Source organism: Oncorhynchus nerka, unplaced genomic scaffold, assembly GCF_034236695.1.
Source record: "Oncorhynchus nerka isolate Pitt River unplaced genomic scaffold, Oner_Uvic_2.0 unplaced_scaffold_3664, whole genome shotgun sequence".
Lineage (NCBI taxonomy): Eukaryota > Metazoa > Chordata > Actinopteri > Salmoniformes > Salmonidae > Oncorhynchus > Oncorhynchus nerka.
The window spans coordinates 12,501-20,000 of NW_027037632.1; the positions used below are offsets into that span (position 1 = coordinate 12,501).

Below are 7,500 nucleotides of genomic sequence, written 5' to 3' on the forward strand. Positions count from 1 at the left end.
TGGCTGTGGATCTATAGACCTGACTTACTGCATAGCTGTGGGTCTATAGACCTGACTTACTGCTGTGGTGTGGATCTATAGACCTGGCTTACTGCATAGCTGTGGATCTATAGACCTGACTTACTGCATAGCTGTGGATCTATAGACCTGACTTACTGCATAGCTGTGGTCCAGTACCTATCCTGGGGTCCAGTAGGACTGGTACTAACACAGCTATCTGTAGTCCAGTATCTATCCTGGGGTCCAGTATCTACCCTGGGGTCCAGTACCTATCCTGTGGTCCAGTATCTATCCTGGGGTCCAGTATCTATCCTGGGGTCCAGTAGGACTGGTACTAACACAGCTATCTGTAGTCCAGTACCTATCCTGTGGTCCAGTATCTATCCTGGGGTCCAGTATCTACCCTGGGGTCCAGTACCTATCCTGTGGTCCAGTATCTATCCTGGGGTCCAGTATCTATCCTGGGTCCAGTAGGACTGGTACTAACACAGCTATCTGTAGTCCAGTATCTATCCTGGGGTCCAGTACCTATCCTGGGGTCCAGTACCTATCCTGGGGTCCAGTATCTATCCTGGGGTCCAGTATCTATCCTGTGGTCCAGTATCTATCCTGTGGTCCAGTATCTATCCTGGGGTCCAGTATCTATCCTGGGGTCCAGTAGGACTGGTACTAACACAGCTATCTGTAGTCCAGTATCTATCCTGGGGTCCAGTACCTATCCTGGGGTCCAGTACCTATCCTGGGGTCCAGTATCTATCCTGGGGTCCAGTAGGACTGGTACTAACACAGCTATCTGTAGTCCAGTACCTATCCTGGGGTCCAGTACCTATCCTGGGGTCCAGTACCTATCCTGGGGTCCAGTATCTATCCTGGGGTCCAGTCTCTATCCTGGGGTCCAGTATCTATCCTGGGGTCCAGTATCTATCCTGGGTTCCAGTACCTATCCTGGGGTCCAGTACCTATCCTGGGGTCCAGTACCTATCCTGGGGTCCAGTACCTATCCTGGGGTCCAGTAGGACTGGTACTAACACAGCTATCTGTAGTCCAGTACCTATCCTGGGGTCCAGTCTCTATCCTGGGGTCCAGTACCTATCCTGGGGTCCAGTACCTATCCTGGGGTCCAGTACCTATCCTGGGGTCCAGTAGGACTGGTACTAACACAGCTATCTGTAGTCCAGTACCTATCCTGGGGTCCAGTGGGACTCGTCCTAGCAGAGTAAGGTTCATCTCTTCACACATCCTCTCTGCTCCTCCCGTGGTGGGGGGGAAGATCTGAGACGTGTTCTTGAGGAGGGGGGAGACGAGGGAGAGAGAGGAGAGGAGGGAGAGAGGCCGAGATGGGGGACAGAGACGAGGGAGAGAGAGGAGAGGGGAGAGAGAGATGGGGGGGAGAGAGAGACGAGGGATAGAGGAGAGGACGGGAGAGAGAGAGATGGGGGGGAGAGGGGACGAGGGAGAGAGAGATGGGGGAAGAGGGAGAGAGAGAGAGATGGGGGAGAGAGAGAGAGGGTTACACATCATGCAAATGAAATGTGTCTGTCTTTATGAGAGAAAATTATACATTGTCCACATATATACACATATATATTCATATATATATAAATAAATAAAACTCTCACCTTGCATTTGGGACAGACAAACCCACTCATGTTCTCCACCACTCCTATGATGGGTAGCTGGACCTTCTGACAGAACCTGATCTCCTTCCTGACATCCTGAAGAGATACCTCCTGGAGAGGGGGAGAGAGAGGGAGGGAGGAGTGGGGAGAGAGAGGGAGGGAGGAGGGGGGAGAGAGAGTGAGGGAGGAGGGGGGAGAGAGAGTGAGGGAGGAGGGGTGAGAGATGTTGGTATTACAGACTAAGTCAGGGAGAGGTTGAACATGTCAGTGAAGACAATTGCCAGTCAGCTGCGGAGTGCGTGATCACACAGTCATCTGGAACAGCTGATGCTCTCATGCAAGTTTCAGTGTTACTTTCCTCCAATCGAGCATAGAAGTGATTTAGCTCGTCTGGTAGGCTCGTGTCACTGGGCAGCTCGCGGCTGGGCTTCCCTCTTGTAGTCTGTAATGGTTTGCAAGCCCTGTGTGTGGCCTACTACTACTACTACAGGCCCTGTGTGTGGCCTACTACTACTACTACAGGCCCTGTGTGTGGCCTACTACTACTACAGGCCCTGTGTGTGGCCTACTACTACTACAGGCCCTGTGTGTGGCCTACTACTACTACAGGCCCTGTGTGTGGCCTACTACTACTACAGGCCCTGTGTGTGGCCTACTACTACTACAGGCCCTGTGTGTGGCCTACTACTACTACAGGCCCTGTGTGTGGCCTACTACTACTACTAAAAGCCCTGTGTGTGGCCTACTACTACTACTACAAGCCCTGTGTGTGGCCTACTACTACTACAAGCCCTGTGTGTGGCCTACTACTACTACAGGCCCTGTGTGTGGCCTACTACTACTACAGGCCCTGTGTGTGGCCTACTACTACTACAGGCCCTGTGTGTGGCCTACTACTACTACAGGCCCTGTGTGTGGCCTACTACTACTACAGGCCCTGTGTGTGGCCTACTACTACTACAGGCCCTGTGTGTGGCCTACTACTTCTACAAGCCCTGTGTGTGGCCTACTACTACTACTACAAGCCCTGTGTGTGGCCTACTACTACAAGCCCTGTGTGTGGCCTACTACTACTACTACAAGCCCTGTGTGTGGCCTACTACTACTACTACAAGCCCTGTGTGTGGCCTACTACTACTACAGGCCCTGTGTGTGGCCTACTACTACTACAGGCCCTATGTGTGGCCTACTACTACTACTACAGGCCCTGTGTGTGGCCTACTACTACAGGCCCTGTGTGTGGCCTACTACTACTACTACAGGCCCTGTGTGTGGCCTACTACTACTACTACAGGCCATGTGTGTGGCCTACTACTACAGGCCCTGTGTGTGGCCTACTACTACAGGCCCTGTGTGTGGCCTACTACTACTACAGGCCCTGTGTGTGGCCTACTACTACTACAGGCCCTGTGTGTGGCCTACTACTACTACAGGCCCTGTGTGTGGCCTACTACTACTACAGGCCCTGTGTGTGGCCTACTACTACTACAGGCCCTGTGTGTGGCCTACTACTACTACAGGCCCTGTGTGTGGCCTACTACTACTACAGGCCCTGTGTGTGGCCTACTACTACTACAGGCCCTGTGTGTGGCCTACTACTACTACAGGCCCTGTGTGTGGCATACTACTACTACAGGCCCTGTGTGTGGCCTACTACTACTACTACAGGCCCTGTGTGTGGCCTACTACTACAGGCCCTGTGTGTGGCCTACTACTACTACTACAGGCCCTGTGTGTGGCCTACTACTACTACTACAGGCCCTGTGTGTGGCCTACTACTACTACTACAGGCCCTGTGTGTGGCCTACTACTACTACTACAGGCCCTGTGTGTGGCCTACTACTACTACTACAGGCCCTGTGTGTGGCCTACTACTACTACTACAGGCCCTGTGTGTGGCCTACTACTACTACTACAGGCCCCCTGTGTGTGGCCTACTACTACTACTACAGGCCCCCTGTGTGTGGCCTACTACTACTACTACTACAGGCCCTGTGTGTGGCCTACTACTACTACTACAGGCCCTGTGTGTGGCCTACTACTACTACTACAGGCCCTGTGTGTGGCCTACTACTACTACTACAGGCCCTGTGTGTGGCCTACTACTACTACTACAGGCCCTGTGTGTGGCCTACTACTACTACTACAGGCCCTGTGTGTGGACTACTACTACTACAGGCCCTGTGTGTGGCCTACTACTACTACTACAGGCCCTGTGTGTGGCCTACTACTACTACTACAGGCCCTGTGTGTGGCCTACTACTACTACTACAGGCCCTGTGTGTGGCCTACTACTACTACTACAGGCCCTGTGTGTGGCCTACTACTACTACAGGCCCTGTGTGTGGCCTACTACTACTACAGGCTCTGTGTGTGGCCTACTACTACTACAGGCCCTGTGTGTGGCCTACTACTACTCACACTACTACACTACTTCAAACCATTACAGACTACAAATGGGAAGCACAGCCGCGAGCTGCCCAGTGACACAAGCCTACTACTACTCACAGCTCGCGGCTGTGCTTTGCAAGCCCTGTGTGTGGCCTACTACTACTCACAGCTCAAGCCCTGTGTGTGGCCTACTACTACTCACAGCTCAAGCCCTGTGTGTGGCCTACTACTACTCACAGCTCAAGCCCTGTGTGTGGCCTACTACTACTCACAGCTCAAGCCCTGTGTGTGGCCTACTACTACTCACAGCTCAAGCCCTGTGTGTGGCCTACTACTACTCACAGCTCAAGCCCTGTGTGTGGCCTACTACTACTCACAGCTCAAGCCCTGTGTGTGGCCTACTACTACTCACAGCTCAAGCCCTGTGTGTGGCTTGCAAACCATTACAGACTACAAACGGGAAGCACAGCCGCGAGCTGCCCAGTGACACGAGCCTACTACTACTCACACTACGGGGCTGTAGTGGAGCAGGTTGAGAGCTTCAAGTTCCTTGACGTCCACATCACCAACAAACTAACATGGTCCAAAACACACCAAGACAGTCGTGAGGAGGGCACATTACCAAGTCCTGGTTAAACGACCCAGACAGTCCTGGTTAAACCTCCAGTCAGTCCTGGTTTAAACCACCCAGACAGTCCTGGTTCAACCACCCAGACAGTCCTGGTTCAACCGCAGACAGTCCTGGTTCAACCACCCAGACAGTCCTGGTTCAACCACTCCAGACAGTCCTGGTTCAACCACCCAGACAGTCCTGGTTCAACCACCCAGACAGTCCTGGTTCAACCACTCCAGACAGTCCTGGTTCAACCACCTGTGACAGTCCTGGGTTCAACCACCCAGACAGTCCTGGTTAAACCACCCAGACAGTCCTGGTTAAACCACCCAGACAGTCCTGGTTAAACCACCCAGACAGTCCTGTTAAACCACCCAGACAGTCCTGGTTAAACCACCCCAGACAGTCCTGGTTAAACCACTTGAACCCTGGTTGCAGCCAGTCAGTCCTGGTTAAACCACCCAGACAGTCCTGGTTAAACCACCCAGACAGTCCTGGTTAAACCACCCAGACAGTCCTGGTTAAACCACCCATACAGTCCTGGTTAAACCACCCAGTCAGTCCTGGTTAAACCACCCAGACAGTCCTGGTTAAACCACCCAGACAGTCCTGGTTAAACCACCCAGACAGTCCTGGTTAAACGACCCAGTCAGTCCTGGTTAAACGACCCAGTCAGTCCTGGTTAAACGACCCAGTCATAGCAACCCATCTACCCAGACAGTCCTGGTTAAACGACCCAGACAGTCCTGGTTAAACGACCCAGTCAGTATTGGTTAAACCACCCAGACAGTCCTGGTTAAACCACCCAGACAGTCCTGGTTAAACGACCCAGTCAGTCCTGGTTAAACGACCCAGTCAGTCCTGGTTAAACGACCCAGTCATAGCAACCCATCTACCCAGACAGTCCTGGTTAAACGACCCAGACAGTCCTGGTTAAACGACCCAGTCAGTATTGGTTAAACCACCCAGACAGTCCTGGTTAAACCACCCAGACAGTCCTGGTTAAACCACCCAGACAGTCCTGGTTAAACCACCCAGACAGTCCTGGTAAACCACCCAGACAGTCCTGGTTAAACCACCCAGACAGTCCTGGTTAAACCACCCAGACAGTCCTGGTTAAACCACCCAGACAGTCCTGGTTAAACCACCCAGACAGCCAGTCATTTATGATGTGACCACCAGGCCATAATCGAGAGCAAAGGTCAAAACAACATCCGTTATATATATAAACTACCTGGTTGCCGCGGTTACAACAGAAACATGCTGTAGCTACCCGGTCGCCGTGGCGACATGCCGTAGCGAGGCGGTTAACAACAGAAGCATGCTGTAGCTACCCGGTTGCCGTGGCGACGTGCCGTAGTGACGTGGTTAACAACAGAAACATGCTGTAGCTACCTGGTTGCCGTAGTGAGCGTGCGCTTAGCGACATGGTAACAGAAACATGCTGTAGCTACCCGGTTGCCGTAGTGACGTGCCTTAGCGACGTAGTAACAACAGAAACATGCTGTAGCTACCCGGTTGCCGTAGCGACGTGCCTTAGCTACCTAGTTGTTCTCTCTAGTGAGCCGTAGTCGCCGTAGTTACCTGCGGGGTGGTGATGATGACGGCGCCGTCGATGTGGGCGGAGCTAAGGTACTGGACGATAGACAGGTGTTCGTCAGAGGTGCCAGGGGGCGTGTCCACGATGAGGTAATCCAGTTCCCCCCAATCGACATCTCGCAGGAACTGTTTGATCATCCCTGACAGGAAGTGCAGCACCACCACAGCCAATCAGATCACAGCCTCACAGACAATTAACCAATTAACAGTCAACATCATCATCATCATCATTCACACTTGATTTATTTTATTTTTTATATAATAATGACCCAGTCATAGCAACCCATCTAACCAAACAGTCCTGTAATAATGTTCATCTTTATTTATCCCTGGAGGTGTCAGCTAAACACACACACACACACACAAAGGTACCGTTCTTCTTGGGTCCTCTCCAGATAACAGCATCATCAGGACTGCTGAGTAGAAGCCAATAGACATGACCGCCAGGTTGTCCTCTACCTGGAACCACACACACACACACACACACACACACACACACAGTTATCCTCTATACTGAACCAAACAGCCACACACACACACACACACACACAGTAACCCTCTACATACTGGAACACCCACACACACACACACACACAGGTTATCCTCTATATACTGGAACCAAACACCACACACACACACACACACACACAGGTTGTCCTCTACATACTGGACCACACACACACACACACACACACACACACACACACACACACACAGGTTATCACTCTACATACTGGAACACACACACACACACACACACACACACACACACAACGGTTATGCTCTACACACTGGAACACACACACACACACACACACACACACACACACAGGTTGTCCTCCATACTGGACACACACACACACAGGTTGTCCTCTACATACTGGAACACACACACACACACACACACACACACAGGTTATCCTCTATATACTGGAACACACACACACACACACACAGGTTATCCTCTACATACTGGAACACACACACACACACACACACACACACACGGTTATCCTCTATATACTGGAACACACACACACACACACACACACACACACACACACACACACACACACACACAGGTTATCCTCTATATACTGGAACACACACACACACACACACACAGGTTATCCTCTATATACTGGAACACACACACACACACACACACAGGTTATCCTCTATATACTGGAACACACACACACACACACACACAGGTTATCCTCTATATACTGGAACACACACACACACACACACACACACACACACACAGGTTATCCT

At 51.7% G+C, this 7,500-nt stretch overlaps 1 pseudogene; it reads right to left on the minus strand.

Annotated features, from left to right (window-relative positions):
• Positions 1 to 6,681, minus strand: part of LOC135566704 (serine-aspartate repeat-containing protein C-like) — a 12,396-nt pseudogene extending 5,715 nt beyond the window's left edge.
• Positions 6,682 to 7,500: the final 819 nt, after the last annotated feature.